Genomic DNA, 20098 nt, shown 5'->3' with positions numbered 1-20098 from the left:
TACCATTTGTTCCTTGAAACTGTGGAGGTTGATGAGGCTCAGGTAAAGGCTTTGCTTCTCTGCCTATCAAAGAAGATGGACTGAAATGCTGTTCCAACATAGAGGATTTAAATCCTAATTATTAGTGGACATCTAATTGTATATATTACAATATACATTTCACAAATTAAATATTTAAAATAATGTCATTTGCTTATATCTGCCAGGGCTTCATGTCCCATGTGCTTCCCCTAGAATAAATGATGCAAAAGCTTTACATAGAGTAAGCTGCGAAGGCAAATGTAATCAAACTTGCATGTATTACTGCCCTAAAACCTGAAAGTTTGTTTTATATTAAGAATGTCAGTCTTATCTTCCCTCAAGGACTTGTTAGGAATTGGAGGACTGGTAAAATGTTGATATCCCAGGCGAGTGACATTGGAACAATTAAATGAAGAAACTTTTAGCTGCAACATGTACTTTTTGGCCAGAGGGAGAGGATGTCACTTGAATAGTGTAGAGGGTAAGCAAATTTTGTAAGAAGTCCTCCAGCAAAATCAGACATTAGGAGGTAGAAACACAAGGATATTTTTTTTCAACTTTCTGTTTTTGATACACAAAAAAAGAGAAACAGAAAAAGAGCAATTTAAAACGCAGATTATAGTTAAAGAATGCAGCTTCTGTTCTTGTTTTGTATATTAACAGCCTTCTAAGCTTTGGTAAGAGTCATTCTGAGCTTTGAAGTCAGGTTTTAGCAGAAAAGTAAATAAATCCAAAATATCCCCAAGCACTTAATCTTTCAAAACAATATGAGAGATATAGCAGTAATGTTTCAATATTTTAAAATTGCTTCCACCTGAAGAGGTTCAAGTCTATGACTTTCAAGTGGGCACAGGAAAGTACTGAGTGCCTCTCTCTTAATTCCCTTCAGTTTTGACATCTAGTTGCCCAGCTTTATCAATTTAAAGCCCAAAAGGCAAAGACAATTTACCACATATACTGAAAAATTATCAGCACAGACCCCATCTCTTCGTTTGCCAACAGATTGACCTGAATTTTGCAGAGCTGTCCTATGTGCCTCTGGAATTCAACAAAAATAACTGCAATTAATATTTCTTCTGCCATATGCCGCATTATTCTTACAGTAGAAGAATGTTTTATTATTACCTTGTTTAAAATTAGGTTTTTAAATTGATGATCTTTTAGAAAATAAAAACATTTTTCATGGCTGGCAGGAGGTGCATGAACAAATGTATGAAGACCAGTTACATTCAATTTTAAGACTTGGTAACTCAGATAATTATGCAGAACTAATTAATTCAAAATCTGTTTATCAACAGTAGTCTGTAGCTCCAGCATTTCATCCCAGAGGCATTAACAAAGGCTTATCACCTGCCTTCTTGTTGCATTTTATCTGAAAGGCAGAGTATGGAAAAAATACCATTCCCACAACTAACAGTTTACAGAACTTACAAGAACTTTTAATACCTGTTACCAATCAGTTTGCCTGCCTTAAACGAAAATAAATTCTAAATGGAAAAGGGATGTGTTAAAACATCAGCATCTCTACTTCTAATACATAGAAAAGCTATGTAGAAAGGAAATTTGAAAAGAAGTTAAATAATTAATTGTTAGGTTATTATTCTTGGCAAAATATTCATGGTGCAATACTTGTACAGTGTTGTGAATGAATTAAATGTACCTGTCAAAGAACTGTGCTGATGCTATGGTTTTTATTATTCTGTCATCTCTGCTTCACATTTGGTTCTTTTATATTTTTTTTCTTATGTTGTGCTTTGAGGCCCAGGTTCTCATTCACTATTACTTGTACCACAGCAGAAATGTTAACTAACAAAAGTAGAGGTGTGCAAAGTGCTTCCCATAGGTGTTTTTTTCACATTTTTCTCCAAGTCTGTAGTATATTCTAATATGAGAATAGCTTGATGTCTGTTAGAGTATTCAGTGTGTGAGGTCTGAAACATTCATCTAATAAAATGTTCTGCACCTGAGAGGTTTGTATTTCTGTTCATCAATATACCTAAAACATTATTATACAAAAAATATATAAATCCATATTTTATAGATCTAAGCTGCAGAATACCAAAGTAACCTAACTTCAGGGTGTGCTTGTAGAGTCTCTTCACCGAACCCAGTTCCCAGTGTTTTCCTAAATACTAATTTCTGATTGAACCAGTAGCTATGGCTACATAAGTACAATAGTTTCTTACAGAATCCATAGATGAAATTCTGTTTCCAATGAAATCAGTTACACAAAGTGATTCCAGGATGACTCAATAGCTACAAAAGGTGACTGCCATGATCCTGCAGATATTCATAGGCTGTATTTACATACATGTAAAATTAGCCATACACATAAATGTTAACAAAGTTTGAGCCACTGTCACAAGGCTACTGTTGTGCTGATGGTTTATCTTTTTTTTAACAAATCTTTCACTACTTTCTACACCTGTTGGTAACTGCTTGTTAATAACTCATTCCCTTTTTTTGAATATACTTCCTCTCCAGAGAGATCAGTGCTTTTGCATGTTTATTAACAAAACCGTGTGCTGGGGTACATTTCTCTTGATATTGCCAAATCACATTTATACAAAGTTCTGGAATAAAATGTAATTGTTTCATCAGTGTAATTTAGTTATTGATCAGCGGAGAAGAAAGTCCAGTTCAAGGAGACAGAAATAGACTAGCTGGATTTTATTGCAGGTATGAAACATATTCCCTTTTCCAGATATACTATATTTACTCATATATTAGTCATACCTTTAAAATTTATGGAACAAAACATAGGAAGAATTATGCACTGTGCTCAATGTAGTAAAACATACCATAAATTCAGCAATAAAGAAATGAGATAGTTCCAAAAGTACACATTGTATTGCCTGCTCACAAGAAGCTGTAGGTAAAGAGAAGTGACACTCAAGGGTTAAATTACGAAATTTTGCAATTTATTTCTTATAATTTATGAGATTGTTAAATGTCAGAAAGTGGGGTTTTTTTTTTTACTATCAGTATAAAACTGAACATACTGTGAGACATAAGGTAGCAGGTGTCTTGGCTCTAAACTATCAAGTCTGTGGGCATTCTGTTATAACAGGTGCTCCAAAAATTTGAACAGATTTTAACAAGAGCTGTATGGGCTTTTTAATTAGCCTGGTTACTCAGCATGTGGAGAAAGCACTAGGTATGTGCTTAAAACATCATTGTATCTTGCAAACAAATGTTTCACATACCCATAGTCATTCTTTTGGTTGTTATCTTAAAATTCCTTTCTATCTGATGCTAGGATTTGATCCTTGTATTCATTCCTCTTATAAATACATCCTACCTGAAAAGAATCGACATACTAAAAAAAAAAGTGTTGAATAACGTATATTCTCTTCTTTGGAAGTAACCGTTTAGAAACTTGGATTTACCTGATACTTAGCTGTGATTTCACTTGGCATTATAGAACTATCAGAACAGACACAGCAAAGATATTGTCTGCTCTGAATCTCTCGGTTTTAACTACAAAGTGTCTTTTCTTCACTTCCAGTTATGCTTTTTCCATTATTGTTAAGTACCTCACAAGACTCTTTGGAAGAGACAATGAAATAAACTATAAAATAAAACCAAAATAATTAAAAATGTTTTGATTTTAAAATCAATATGATTGATTAGTTACTATTTTAGAAATTCATATGAATGCATGACTACAGCATGTAACATGAAAATAATGCCATATAAACTCATTTGCATTCTAATGTTGGTTTAAAAAGAATAAGCCAAAGAATAAGTCACATTACAGAGGGCAGGAAAAAGGAACAAAGAAATGACTTACAGAACATTTTTGTGCAAACTGTCCTCTGGTGAAAATGACTATCTTAATTTATCAAAAGTTTCATTTTTATATAAAAATGATTTTACTAGTTGTGTCTGTAATACTGACACAAGTATCTGCTGCTGGTATTCATCTAGACATCTTTGCATCTATAATGATTTTGTTGCTATAAAGTTTAATATTGCACATCTTAAATTACAGAAATCAGTTTTTTAACTCAGTAGAGGTTGTTGAGATATTATGTGGAGGATTTCACACTTGGAACATTCCTGTCAAAATATCTTTAATCATTTGGTCTAAGATTAAAAATACCAAGACGCATTTTGATCCATATAAAATGCACACTTTGAAAAGTGTGCTTATTTTAAAAAATGCTTATATCTGCATTTTTTTAACGGAACTTCTCTCTTACATAAATTCATGTAAGAAAGGTACATTTTATGATTTCACTGTGAATTAATTCTTTTGCCTTATGCTATTGTTTGTTTGTTACAAACCAAGACATGCTCAGCAGTAAGAACAGTCAATGATCATTTATTGCCTGAAGTAATAACTATTACCACTCTTACTGTATTTTTTAAAATTTAGAAATCACAACCAATTTATAAGCTTGGTGGAAAACAAAGACGGGGACATATTTATGCAGTGAAACGAAGGTAGTACTGTTACCGTAGGTGCTAGTTTACAAAGGTAACAATAGTGGTGAAAACAGAGCAGAACGAGTGTTAGTATGTGTTAGCCACCCAAAATCCCCATAGATTTTGTAGTCAGTTTTCTGCTGGAGGATAAGACCCTTGCCATTGCATTTCGGTGAGGTAACATGGATGACAAAAGCAGATTACAGTAGTGCATATTACCATCATAGCCGAGACTGTGACTTGAGCATCGGTTGCCTTGGGCACCAACACTAACTCGATTTCTGATTCCACCAATTCCCATCACTTGCTCCTGCCTCTGCTCCAGTGCTACACACCAATCTCTCTATCAATCAACCGTCAATGCAGCTGATTGTGGATTATGTTATAAGGCAAATTCGTCTCTTTTAGAAAGTGGATATGTTAAGCCAATAAAGCTGCTGAATATAATGTATTACCAAACTATGGTCTCATTTTGCTGTGAAAATACAACCTACATGCAAATTAAGTCTGCTGGGTGTCAGCAGCAAATCTGAAAACAATTAAATGGACTCTGAAATGACAGATACAGAGAAGCTGACTCTGTCAGGGAGACTTGAAGGGGTAATAACTTTGAAAATGTAGTCTTCCTCGTTATTACCATATTTTTTCTCTCAAGTAAGCACCTTCATTTCAGTCTTTCAAGGGATAGAGAACAATGACCACTTTAGCATAGTTTTCTAGATTCATCATCATTCTACATAATCTGAGTAATCATGAACATTGAAATTAGAAGTATCACCCGTGCCGGAGGATGATTTGCATTACTGAAGTGCTATGTAGGAAAATCTGTAATCAGATTCAGGTAGTAATGGACAAAAAATACAGCAAATGAAACTGTAGGAGGATGGCAATCTAAAGTTAGAAATCATTACAGTAATAGTGAGTAATGGGACTTATGAGATTAAAGCTTATGGACTTGCAGCAACCTATTTCTAAATTTTATAGGGCTAGCCAGTTAATTATCAGAACTAGAACAAGCCATTCCCTTTAGATCTGGAGTTATAAACAAGAAGCCTATTTGTCAAAACTGAGCTACGTCTTAATGCAATGTTTTCCTTGCAAATGTGGCAGCTCTTACGGATTGATTGGATGTTACGTTAAGATAGATGCTAAGGTCAAATGTTGTTGGAAGGTGATAAGTACACTTTTTTTAACATTTCTAATGGCTGTCTTATGTTAAGATTGATTTTGTACGATACAGATATTTGTGCTAGATATAAACGCATAGGTTAAAGTAAACCTAGGGAAATGGTCATGCAGAATAAAGCCAGCACTAAGGATTTCATCTGTAAGGCAGGATTTGAAAAAGGTTTCAACTTTTATAAGTTTATTCATGGAGTAGCCGTGGCAGAAACAGTTTTGTAATAAAAACCATGAAGCTGTGTGCCCCATCTAGATAGCTAGAAATCTGGCTAATCTATTTGCTAGTATAAATTCTATGTATGGCAATTCCATTAATTAATATTAAAAATACTACAACTGTAAAACTTGTAAAGATTTAGGACCCAATCATGAAAATAATTACAAATCTTAGTGATATTAATAGTTCCATTAGCTTATGTAAGCACAGGAGAGCAATATGGAATTAAATTAAGGCATTCATTTAAATATTTGCAGGATTACAGCCTTTGAAGCAGCTCTGGATAATATAACTAAAAATTACCTAGTCAGGTAAGAAAATTTTCATTTTCAAAGAAAAGTTAATAAGTTCATAGATCGCTGGAAAAGATATTAAATTATGTGCTCCACAGTCATTGTTTATTTCCCACTGAATTTCACCATCCCACTGACTGCTCGTTTTCAGGGACACATAATACAGACTTGCTAAAATATGCCCAAATTTAGAAAATTTCAGCCCGAAAACAAGTCTTAAGGAAAAAGTTGTGATTATGGAGAGCAGAAAAAAATAAATGAAAAATGAAGAGTTAAGCTTATTTTTTTTTTTAACATTTAATTTGGCAGTTCTTACTATCTTTTATCATACAGTGTCTGAGGTCAATTAAGATTCAGCTGATCTTGGAGTCAGTTGACAATGCTGTTTATGATTAGACAGAGGATAGGGAAAAGGTTGATGTTTTCTCTCTCTTCCTCATTAGGGCTGGCTGACTGAGCCAATTTTATTGCTATCTTAAAGGCAGTGAAAAAGGTCATGTGACTATTTCTTAAATGAATTATTTTGCAAAATGCTGTTGTCTTTTTAAGGATACTCCATCATTAGGATCCATTAATAGTTCTTATTAAAATTTTAAGTATGCAATTCATCACTTTGATAGAAAAAGAAGAAAAGCATATGAATTATTTTAGCTTTCACCTGAATAAAGGGTCATAAAATCAACCCCAAATTTAGTCTCGAATTTTTATCTTTAACAGCTACTAAACAGCACTTTCTAAAAAGTAATGCAATTGATATGAATAGTGCCAGACCTTTAAAATCTTGCCTGAAACTGTGCTGCTTGATGGTTGTTTAATAAATGTTCATGATGGTACTAATGTAAGTGTACTGCTTTACTGTATAAGAATATAAGGAAAAGCAGTTAACAGGTAGAACTGATGCATATTTTAACAGCCTTGAAACTAACTTAAAAATTTGTTGTGCATACTGCAGTGATATAATAGAAATCATCTCAATTCAGGAATATCTTTGTAAATTTAGGCATTGTTCTTCTGTAAATGTTGCAGTATTTGTTGCATGATTAATGTAGCACTGACTCCATTAATATTAAATTAAAGGTGAAATTGATATTACTTTTAAGAACATTTAGTACAGTGATGTAATCACGTTTTTATTTTGATAACAGTATTTGGATAATAAGCAGTTTTTATACATTTATACATTTATATAATGTGTATTATATCATACATTATTATAATACTGATAGAAGATGAAAGAAAGCAACCCTTTAGTTATGTAATTTGAAATTAATATAAACTGACATTTGAGAGCTCGTGAGAGAAAAAAGAAACAACAAAAGAGAAAAGAAAGAAGGTGAAACCGCAAATGAAACACAAGAGGGAAAGTCCCAACAGTTCTAATTAAAGATATTTCAACGTTAGAGCTACAGTATCCACCCACGTGTTATTCTTGCATGACACGTAACAGAAGATCATCTTCCTTGTACAAAATAATTTTTCTATAATTGTTTATCAATAAAAGCAAAAGTAAGAGTTTTTGCATAATCATATTCATAAATTGTACAGAAAAGAAGTAACTATAGTAAATCTGTCTGTAACCAAGAAGTGATTGCTAAAGTAACTTTAAAGATACTCTGCCAGCCGTGTATTATCCAGTATTTTACTGTCTACATTGGCTTCCCTCATCAATAATGGAGCAGATAATGGAGCAGCCTGGAGAAGGTGACTAGCTCATTGCATATGTAAAAAAAAGTAAAATGCATGTTTCCTTTATTCCATTCAAAGAGGACAGAAGTGAGAACAAAAAGCCAAGCATATTCATGACAGTGGCAGATGGTGCCAACCTTACACAGCTATTTTCTTTGATTATTGACTACTTATTATACTTTTAAAAATGAGAGACAAAGGCAGAAAGCTGTGTTTCTAGAAAAAGATAATGAAGTCACACTGACACGGGTCATTGTCCTGAATATCACATACAGATTTGGTTTGGGTTTCTATAGAATTTACCTCGATTTCTCCTTCCACTTTGTATTTTCTCTAGGAAACCGCCTAAACTGAATACAGATCTCATTATGTTCACACCAATATTAGGCAGAGTTTGAGATTAGGTGCAATAAATTTGCCTGTGCCATTTTAGAACACGTAATTTTTATGGTCTTTAAGAACCGCCTTTTTCTTTTCAAAGAATAATATTAACTCACAGTAGTTGTTATCTTATTTGTTTAACCACTGTCAAACATTGAGTGTGAATTTTGAATTTTGAATACCCGTTTCTGAGAACCACATTTACTGTGCTGAATCATATGGAACTTGGCACAGCTTTGAAAGGAATTCATACTGGATTCAGAATGGAGGCATTTTTCAAAATGTCTAAGGAAACATCAGGAGGGTTTTGAGTACTTTTATTTTTTTCTTTCCTGCTCTGAAGATCCTATTGCATAGTATGGTCTCAATTAGATGTATGCTTAATGAAAATAAAAACTTCAGTCAAGTTAGAATAAAAGAGAAAGGAAAGTCTACCAAGGCCCCATTTATGATTATTGATTCTAACGCTTTCTCAAGCAAGAAAAGGTCAGTAGAGAAAGCAACATCTTTTCCATCGGGTGAATGAATCACATTGCCTTTACAAAGGACCTAGAGAATGAATAGGAGAGTCTGGGGACCAAAAAATGAGACCAAATGAGGGCTTTCCTACTCAGCAATGTGACCAGTCAGGCTCCTCTTAAACAATAAATTTCTTCTGCCAGCAGTAGAAGAAAATTCAAGCAAACATGAAGTGGGTACTGACCTCAGAGAGAGCCTTCACCAGTCGAGAAAAAAGTACCGCTGTCATTTCCAGAACAGAGGGGACATTATAAACAAATTAGGTTAGTCTGATAATGAGGTCTGCAGAGATTTTTATTGCTATGTATAGCCATTTGGATTTGTAATTCTTGTGTCTGGCAAAGAACTTTAATGCTAACTACATTATAAACCTGTATCCTCATATTGGTGTGACTGTGTTACAAAGGAGACTATTTGCAAAGACAAATGTCAGGTCACTGAACCTATGATCCTTTAATATTTGTTTCAAATAATTATTTCAAAATTGGAGAGCTCTGTGAGTTGCTCGTGTTTTGGTCTTAACCAGCTGCTGCCATTTTAGATCATGCATGGTCAGGAGAATGAAACAGGGCCTTGGAAATGATATGGCTTCTCGATAAATGATAAGCTTATCCCATGTCCTCCATCACTTCTAAAACATAGCTCTCTTGTCATAATTCCAGTTTTAATAATCCCAATTTCCCCCTTACTCTAAGAAATACAGCAATGAGCTTATAACATATAGCAGAGATCCTTGTGCTACTCCCTGTCCTCAAAGTTTCTTTGAACAACCTCTAGCAGATCCTCAATGTACAAATGCTTTCTAGCAAAAAACCGTAATCTGGTATTCAGTTTCATACTCTGGGGCTGTGGCTGTGCTGTGTTCTAATTTACTGTTGTGTCCCTCTTTCCTCAACTGTTATCACTTATAAGAAGTACCATCTTCTTAAAGTAGGAGCGTATAGATGATGTTTTGTTGAACTTACCCATGCTATGCTAGTACTGCAGCACTGTCTTTAGGTGCTTGGTAGTCTTTGATGGCACAGCAGAGAGCATGGGTATGGATCCTCTTTACGGTCTTAGACACAATAAAGCAACACATGGCCCAACATGCAGGAGTTCTGATTTCTGGAGAATCAGAAAAGGTTAGCGGTACCTACTCATTAGGTATCATTCATTATGATATATCTTTTTTTTTTTTTGTTTGTTTGTTTAATATTATCACTATAGTGTACTTTATGCAATGCTATTGAAAATGAATGCATTCATTTTGAAAATTATTATCCTCCACTAAGCCAATAGATGTACACATGCAAAGATATAGTATGGCAGAATTATCAGAAAACCGTGACAACAAATCTGCCAGTCTTCTCATCCCAAACCTATATAACATGTACTTGACTGAGATGGAAAAGGCAAGAGATGTGACAGCCCAGACATGCAGAAACACAAGTAAGCACACATGTAAGCCGTAACACTATCGGGAACCCGGTGCATTTTTCTGCAGTTTCTCAAAATCAGTCATTTTATGTACGCTTGTTTTTGTTTGTTTGTTTGCGCTATAAATTTCTTGATTCTGTCTTTTGGTATGTGATTGTACAAAGGCCAGCAAACTGAGAGGAAAAATGCTTTTAAAGCATTTTTTATATATAGGGTTGAGTCTGGATTATAACACATTCTTCCTGAGCAAAATGATCAAATAGCTGTCCTTCAGCTATTGAATTTAAAAGGCATGCAATATTCACAGAGCTACCTAGCACTGAAAATTTAAAATAGCAGAGGGAAATAAAAATAATTAAACTTTACTGAAGACTGCCAGAGAATCCATTCTGGAGTACAAGGAATCACTTACAAGTTCTGCTGATGAAAAAGAAAAGCATGTAGACTTAGGATCATTCGTATTGAAGAAGATGGGACAGAAAGCATGGTGATCCACAATCCATGAATAGTGAGGTAGTGAAAAAAGATGTATTCACTGAAGAACAATGACTTTATATTAGGCAGCACATGATGAAGTACATTTGCTGGGCCTGCACTTACATTTGTGAGGCACCCAATTACTTATTGACTTGCATAAGTAAAAAAATGTGAACTTAGACCCTGCATCTTCCATGACCTTTGGTTCGTGTCATCTTTATGGTAACTACCAGTGTCTTTGGATAGGCAAACATATGCAGTCTATCTCTGTGAATCACAGAATCACACTATTCATGAGTGCATAGTACCAGATGATGGATAAACTGTCCCTAGTCCATAATATCAATAAAATCTGTAATATTGCTGCTAAAAATTAATGAACCGCATCTGAAAGACCATTTTTTCCTTTCAAACAATATAGTGGATCTAGACAAAAGATAAAACTCACAGAAGCTTTTATGTATTAAAACCAGAGCCAATTGGCTGCCTTGGCTAGGATGACCGAATGCCAGCAAACCCAAAATCTTCATTTGCTTTGAAGACATCATGCTGAATGAGAAGCTGTTGTTGAGATAAAGATACTCATTCTCTTCAAGAATTTTCATTTTATGCTTTTTGGACTCTCAAGAGAACAGGAAATTTAAGCAATAAAGTAAGCCTGTCGCTTTGAGATCGGAAAAGCTCAGAACGTGCATATTTTGAAGATCTGAATTTGCTCAAACAGAAGCATTGAAGCTATGAAACTGTGGAGACATTTGACCCTATGAAATACTGGCTTCATTGAAAACTATGCTAGGTATTTCCTCTTGCAGAAAGTAATATGAAATTTCTTGGTATCAGATGAGCTCTATGCCATTCAGGATGTTGCTCCGCAAAGTAGTTGATGAGGCTGTTGCTTGTAGCCCTTGATAGATAACTCATGTAAAACTCACAAAGCAAGCATTTCTCAACATGCCTTCCTAGCCATCCTGGCTGAATACAGGTGTTTAGAGGTCCAAAATCTAACCACCATAGAAAGAGATTTCTTTATTATGCAGAACTGTGTCACTGGGTAGCAATAAAAGAAACAAGAAGTGATTGTTCTTGGTAACTTTATATGTAAAAATATAACCAAAATTGTATATTGCTGCATGTATGTGTTAACTATAGTTACCTCTGTAAATAGAGCTGTACTTTTTCTGCAACAGGAATTTATTCTAATACTTTTATACTTTTCCTTCCTTAGTGGTATAATAACTACTGTGCCATATATATAGAAATTACTCCCAAGAATGTAACAAGCAGGATTCACACATTTAAATGAATTTAAAAAAAAGCTGAACTGTTTCCAAATTCTTCTATCCAAGCATCACTTAAGAAACTGTTTGTTCAGTTCAGTTTCATCTCTGCAGCTGCCAAACCACTTCAGTTCTGCCAGCTCTGCTCTCTGATTGCAAAATAAAGGGTGGTCACTTCACAGTGTATGCAAGAAATATTATAATTTTGTGAAAATTATGACATTTAAGAAATCCTTTCAATAGTAAATTGCTAGGCTATCCTGCTACATGCCTATTTAGCAAAAAAAAAACCCCGAAAAAACTTTTATATTCACTTCTCCATGCCTTCCTATAATATTAGTGCATAGTATACTGGGTTTGCGTTTTCCGAGACTGATGCACTTTGCTGCAGCTTACGTTCATAAATATTTCTGTAGTATAATAGCCTGTCAAAACAAATCTGGTTTTCTCATTTGTGTGTGTGCAGAAGGGTGTCCTTACTGCTTTTTGTCCATCTCTAAAGATAACAAGAGGACAATAGTAATTGCACAATGTAGCAAAGCTTTTCGTTTTTTCTTTTTTTTTTCCTTTTTTCTCCTTAAAAATCAGAGGATGTGTGAAAAAAATAAAGCAAATAACCTCTTATTTTATGAAAAATGTTGCTATGTAAATGCATTAACCATTTTAATAGCTAATGTCTGAAGATCAGTCTCCGGTGTCCATCCTGTGTGCAGAAACACAAGGACAAAATACATATGAAACTGCAAGCTGTTTTATTAAGATGAAATGCAGATAATTAGATGACCTTAATACTTGGTCGCATTCATTTTTTGAATTTTCAGAAAAATATCCTCAATGGTTCACTAGTCTCTAAATGAAAGGTCCCCACTTGAGGTAAAGTAAAATATATAAATATATTGTATTGCTTTTAATCTCAAATATAATTTAAAGCAAAACAGAGAGGGAAAAAACAGTCAGCTGCTTACTGATCCTTTTACATAACTTCCAAGCAGTTTTCTTCTCAGCAAAATAATTTTCTTCAGCTGAAGAGGAAATTAAAGTGTACTTAAAGAAGGAACAGAATATTAAGGGGTTTCTTTTCATAAGTATTTTTTTCCTCGATACTAAAAATGCTTTGAGTATAAGTGGTGTTACAGAAAAGTTATTAGAAATAACAAAATGCCAGGATGCCAATTTCTGCAATATAGAAGCAAAAAGGAAGGACTTTCTGGTGATCTTTTTTTAACGGAACAAATGTAAAAATGAGAACTATTGCAGCATTCTGATTTTTCCTGTGACTAGCATTTTATCTTATTCAGGGTACTGTTTCTATCAGATCATGTTCTGTGTTTTTTCCAGTCTGACCTGTATTTTGCTTGGTGGGAAATCTCGTTCTGCTCAGAGAGACTCGTTATGGGGTGAGGAATCATTTCAACGGTTGCTTTTTGTTCACCTTGCATTATCACTGTAAAGTGCAAAACCGACTGTAAGGCAATACCAAATCATAACGGTAGTGTCTTGCACCCATTTTCTACTTAACGTGTATAGTAGTTTACATTAATCCTGAAGTAGTTCTAATATGAATAAAAATTATAGAAATAGGTATAGCACTTTTTCACTAAGAAATATTTTTGAGAGGGACAGTCAGGGTTTTTTTCTTCATACTAGCCTCATAACTAGCTCTTGGTGTAAGTATAGATACTGAGAATTAGAAGTAATTCTGTCATGCCTCTTACGTGGGCTATTATGTAAACATTAGCATTCATTTGTCAAACACTATTTTCGCATATACTTGTGCGGACCCGCTGAACTGAATATACGCACAGAGATACGTCCTTTATCAAATTGTTAACCCAGAGAAATATATCCTTTGCAACACAGCTTCATGCCAATCGCCACTTCAGTAAACACTGCCACATCATGATGACTGCTCTCCAGGAATTAGCAATGAGTTTGTTTATAATCAAGTTTATCAATATTTATAAAGTACAGTACTTAAGGGGATAATATATTGATAAAATACAGTTCTAAAATGCATTACATTTCCACGTTATATTTAATGGCTAAAAATACATGTAGTGGGTGTGGAGTAATAGGGGCCATACCCCGCCCCCACAAACAGTTTCTTTATCACCCCATCTGCTACCCCAAATGCTAACTCTCAGGAACACCACTGCTTTGCAGCATGTTTTATTATTCAAGCTTTGGTGGGAGGAGAGCTGCAGAAAGAAAGTGTTAACTGTAGAGAAAGGGAGGGTCAAACCAAGACCCAGAATAAACTATATTGCTCCGCTAATGCCAGGACAGTGGCAGAAACTTCTGCTGGACCTGAACTGGCTACTAAATACCATTAGATTAGATTAAAACCTGCTAGAAAAAAAGGAACAGTGAGAAAGAGGTCTAAACACATTTGTCAAAGAATTAATAAAGAGGCTAAAGGTATTTACGTAGGCAGGGAACATATGGAAGAGGAACAAGGCAGACTTTGAGAAGAAATTATTTAGCTTCATTAAAAAAAACCAGAACAAAGATAAGGCTAGGAGAAAAAAAGAAATTTTACACTGTTTTCATATTGTCTTTCTATTTTTCCAAAAGGAAGCAGGAGGTTGGGGCCTGATCCAAAGTGCACAGAAGTCAGGCAAAGATTACTATTGTTTTGGGCCGGGTACTTTGGAAAGAAAGAAATGCTGCTAAATAAGTATCAAATACTGATGAGTGTTAATGGGGGTTTAAGAGACAAAGCGTCCAGTTTGAAGCACTTATTGGCGATGTCTACACTATCACCACTTGCCAAAAACATTTCCATCATTGTGCAATGGTTGAGCTTTATAACTGACTTCCAGCATTTTAATCTAACCCAGCTCAGAGCAGGTGAGGAGCTGGCTGAATGTAACTCTCAGATGATTTTGGGGATGACAACATTGTTCATAAATATACATCAAATTCAGTAAGGAATTACATTTGAAAAAAAAATCAGTTAGGGAAAAGGCAAAGGGGAAAGTGAGAAAATTGATTTTAAAAAAATATATTCAAAAATTTAAAGTGTTATTTTTGATCTTAGCATTTTTCTTTTAAAGTTGGTCTATTTTTAATAAAAATTTATTAAACTGGAAGAATCCTGAAAGGGAGCAAAATGTTTTGTTTTAGGACAATTGAAAGTGTTTAGGACAACACAAAATTAATTATTTCTCTGATTATGTGATTCATCTGTCAATCTGCAAATTCCATTATTCATCCAGCTCTCAACCAAGTAATGCACTTATAGCCAAAATGACTAGCCAATATTCTGGGCCTCATTGGCACATATCTATTAGGATGTGAAGCTGACCATATGAATCATGTTTTCTTTCAAAAGATCCCATTGATTTACAACAACTACATAGAGATCTTCCTTGAATTCGGTCAGCACAAACAAGATACAATTTTCATATTCCCAGTTGCAAGCCCGACAGCATTCCCTGAAAAGATACCCTATTGCTTGGTTGCTGGTTTGCCATCGTAAGCTTATTTGTTTGGTTTTTTCTTGGTTGCTTTCTCCTGTCTTTAGGTGTTATATAGGTGTTTATGTTTATAGATAGACTCACCTTTATGCTAAAATGCACAGCATGCACCAATATACCCAAAGGTCTGTATGTTCAATGAAAGCAAACTGTGGTTCCTGGCCCTGCAGTAATTGTTCATTGAACTGGGAAAGTGAGGAATGACAGCATCATACCAGAAGATGTATTAGTAGCTTTCCCATATGTAGTTCTCTGCTCCTGTAAAGACTCTGGTGAGTCAGAGAGTCAGTCTCAGATGGTGAAGAGTCAAGGTGATGGTCTGTTTCTACTGCACTCAAGCAGAACTTGGGATAAAATAGAAGATCTACATGTGAAAAAAACCACAGGTCATTATTAGAAAGTATGGAAGGTTGTGTCCCGATGCTAAACTGAATAGTGTCCTGTTAATTTATATATGCCTCAGAACCTTTTAGGTTTTCTGGCAGTGGGTAATCAAATCCTAGGATAATCAAGTCAGTTTTCAGTTTTTTCCAGCCAAAAGATTCCATGCAGTATGCTCAGCAGTGATCCTTTATGAGGTACTATAAAAATCCAAATTCTGTTTTATCTATGTGGCCTTTCCTCAAGAAAATTTATGCTCTCTTGCTGGTTGAAATGTGTTAGCTGACACTCTTCTCCAGAAATGGCTGTGGACTGAGTCATGATCAAGGATGGGATGTCTTATATTGGGATGGCTGCAGTAGTTCCCTACCCACACTGCAGGAACAGTTCAGACTGATGTAGCAGCTACAGAATTGCAAATAAGAGCTTGGCATTTGTGTAATAAACTTTAGCAGTTCAGCTACTGCTTTCCGAGAAGCAGAGCCAGCTCTGTAGTCAGGGAGGAATCTCTAAGAGAAGCAAGAAAAAGAGGGATGTGAAACACTCTGACTGCCTCAACTGAAGTCATCCCCACTTGTGAATCAGACCCCTATTGTGCCTCGACTGTTGTGGCGTGTATCTGGCAGGACACTTTGGAATGAAAGATAGTGCAGAATGAAATATATTCTATTGGTACCTGGATGAATTGGAGTTGGAAGAAACAGCTATTTATTAGTCTTTATACAATGATATTGCACACGGCTAGTCTGCAATTCAAAGTCCAATGGAAAGTAGATTTGACATTATAAGGAAAACCAAGAGTTCTTATAGTTTCAAAATGAAGGAAAATAGTAGCACATTGTCTCAGAGAACAGTGGTATGGTTTTATGGAAAAAGGAGTTAATCATACTGGACACAGTCAGTTTTAAATATGGCACAAATATAGTTTTGCAAATGTCAGAATCATGCAGCAAAGACATACAACTGCAGACAATGACTAGGAAGAACTAAAGCCTCCCTGGTTACCTGGAATACTTAAGCATGACATTCCCAACTCAGTAGGGAAGGACTGAGGCTCACAAATTGTCTGCTATCTAATTGTCTCTTGGCTCAGCTTGGAAAATGCAAATAGAACTAGACTGCAAAAATTGGTTCAAGAAGCCCTAACAGGATATCAAGTACTAAGCAGTATACAGCAGATGGTAAAAGATTTTTGAAAAGCAATCTTCTTGAAGTTCACAATAGTCTAGGGAGTTAGAAAGTGGCAGGTGGAGCAGGAACTATAACAGGTTATGAATTGTCAATAATTTCCTTTTCAGTGGCAATGAAACTGCTCTTGAAATCACCAAAAGGTTATAGAGATACACTGTAATTGGAAGACAAATACCTCAAGTGAGAACTGACACAAAGATGTAACAACTACAAGAACTGCAGAGGAAGAATGTAATCTTCTGAATTAGCATTTATGAGCTAGTACAGAATTATGGTCAGTCCAGAAAAACTTGGACCTAGATGCATTTAAAAGAATGCACAAAAGAAATGCAGGCTGTAAATCAAGAGATTTAAACAGCCTAAATACTCAGGAACATAATCTGTAGCAGAGCATTATTATCGAGATCGTCAGTGTCCTTCCTGACTGTACAAAGGACACAAAAACTATGCCCCAAGGTATTTGAAGTTTACAATCCAAATAGATATCGCAGCATAGAAATAAAGAGTGTATATGGTAGGAGGCTACATTTGAAGAGTACACAGTGATGCAGAGGACATGCATGTGTACACAAACAGTTCTTTGTTTTTACCTGCACTGGATACATATTTTATTTACCATCTACCTCTGCTGACTTCTTCACTCCCCAGTAGAATACTAAGGAAATTAGAGGCATGACTCTCACCAGCATACTGGTTGTAAAAACAAATAATCCCTGACAACAAATAATAACTGTTAAAATGTTGTTGAATTTGTTATTTTCTGGCCCCTTATCCTCTCACTACGGTAGGCAACCATCTACTTCCCCTATGCTTCAAGTCAGCCATTCTGTCTTTGGTAGAACAAATATACTGACAGCAGGAATTAGAAAAGAAAGTGAAATCACTGTTGTCAAGCTGATGCAAAGTGAATGCAGGATGTTGTACAGTTTCAAGGAAATGGAAAAGAGAATCAGAATGTAATTATCTTGGTTAGTCTGCATTTAGATTGCCTGAAACAGTGGCATCGAAGACAGATGTGAATTTTCCCATTCATCTTAATGGAGCACTAACTGCAAAACATAATTATGACAACTTTAATGCTAATAGTGTTAACTGTTCCATTTCTGAATCATGGAACAGATATATCCATTACAGCACCACTTCATTGCTGTTAAGCTTACTTGATATGTACTAATGTTTCATTCTTTTAAAATGATTACTCAGAAAAATATTGCTGGAGCCCACAAAATGTCCAAAAGCGGAAAGGCATAAGGGGCAATCTTGGAGTCAAACGTAAAATTGCTGCTTTTGCATCTCATTCCTAGACTTTTAGCTAAACAGTTAATTGATCTCTGATGTCTGCTTGTTGTAATATTGTTTTTCCAATGCGAGAGAAGGCTGATAGCTTCACACTTCCCTTCCCCCTCTCTGATCTTCCTATCAGGAGCTCTCCAAATGTCAAAGTGTACCAGTTAGAAATCAGTTTGGGACTTTCCAAAAAATCCAACAAAACTGGACTGCTGATGAAGAAGAATGTTACACAGTTATAGCCTAGGCAGACGAGGCTGAAGAGATCACAGCCTCAGAAAGCTGAGATTTATTAACTCTGTGGCGTATTAGCTTTCCAGATTGGGTACATTTGGAACAGCGACAATTACATAGGAACAGATAGAAATTAAATTCTCTCACCTCATCTTCTATAATTATTTACAATAGTAATGTATCAAAACAGTTAATCTTCCTGCTCAATTAGCTCATGCGGTGGAGATAGATAGCTTATTCCTATTCCTGATTTTACAGTTAGCCATTTGCTTTACTCTCTTAGTAGGTGGCAGAGTCCAAAGATACAGATGTTTTTTCAACTTTCATTTAAAATGACTGAAAATTTGGACAAAATTCCAGTAAGTCAAGTCAAAAGAACCTGTCTTGCAGCAACCTCAACATGGCACATATTGAGAATTGAGGATAAGCACTGGTTATTTGAAGAACTGGAAGAAATCCCACTTATGTTTTCTTGCTGATAAACCAACTCATAAAGATGATGCTCTTCAGGAAGCTAGGTCTCTCCTGCTCAGATGAGTTGGCAGGGAATTGGTGACAGGCCATGTTAGTGAAGAGAAAATCTTAGGTGATTCCTTTTTAAGGACAAAACATCAAAAAACCCAGTAGTTTTTGGTCCTTTCCACAGTGTAGTGTCTCCCTTAAAGACCACTTTTTTATATATGTGTGTGTGTGTATACATGTATATATGTATTTATACACACACATATAAGTACAAGTAAATGTGTATTTCTTGGAGATTCCTTGACTCCTCAAAAATTGCATAAGAAAACCAAGGTGCTTGAATTTAGTGGGTGGAAAGTGGGTTAGAAATAGGACAGTTTATCAAATTATGGTGGTCCCATCCCACAGACTGTTGTCCTTTCTTTGCAAGCTGTATAAATTCAGCCTTCAGCTACATTTCCAACTTCAATTCCTTGTCACATTTCTCATTCCTGTCTCTCTGCTCAGCCAATGACAGCAGTGCCAATCCCCCAGTTGTTAAATCTATCCCAAAGCGTCCCCCCTCCTACTTTATATCACCCTAAAAGTGATTTTTGCAGCCTCTCCTCCAGAAAGAGTGAATTTGAACACAAAGATGGAATATTTGAGCCAACGAGAGAAGTAAAAAGAGAATCCTTGAAGGCTTTTCTTTAACTCATGTTATCCTATGCACAGTACAGGAAGGAGGATGTCCCTTTAAATAGTTTGGGAGCCCTCTAGTGATTCTTCCCGTCTTTCACTGAAGAAACAGTGAGATCCTCCCCCCCTACCAGTAGAGGCAGGTGGAGGGGCCTTTCTATCTAGCTAATGGACCCAGGATTTGCCATCCCATGGTGCCAGTGTTACTTCCACAAATCCTTAACGTGGCACAGAGAACCAGAGTGAAGTTCTTTCCGTTCCTCAGTCATCTCTGTTTGTCCATTTTTTCCATCGTTGGAATTCCTGTGTTGCAAAGTTGCAAGCTCTGGGAGGTCAGGGACTTAAATCTTGGCAGCATTTTGTCTTGGTTTGCAAAGGACCTTCAGGGCACAACCCCAAGTACATGTATGCTTCTGTGTGCTGCAAACCCTTCCTTCCTAGTTGTCATGATTTAGAGTGTAAATCCTGAGCCTTCAGATTATG

The sequence above is a fragment of the Phalacrocorax aristotelis genome, chromosome 5 (genome assembly GCF_949628215.1).
Source record: "Phalacrocorax aristotelis chromosome 5, bGulAri2.1, whole genome shotgun sequence".
NCBI lineage: Eukaryota > Metazoa > Chordata > Aves > Suliformes > Phalacrocoracidae > Phalacrocorax > Phalacrocorax aristotelis.
The sequence above is the reverse complement of the archived record's forward strand: the minus strand, read 5'-3'. Positions refer to the sequence as shown.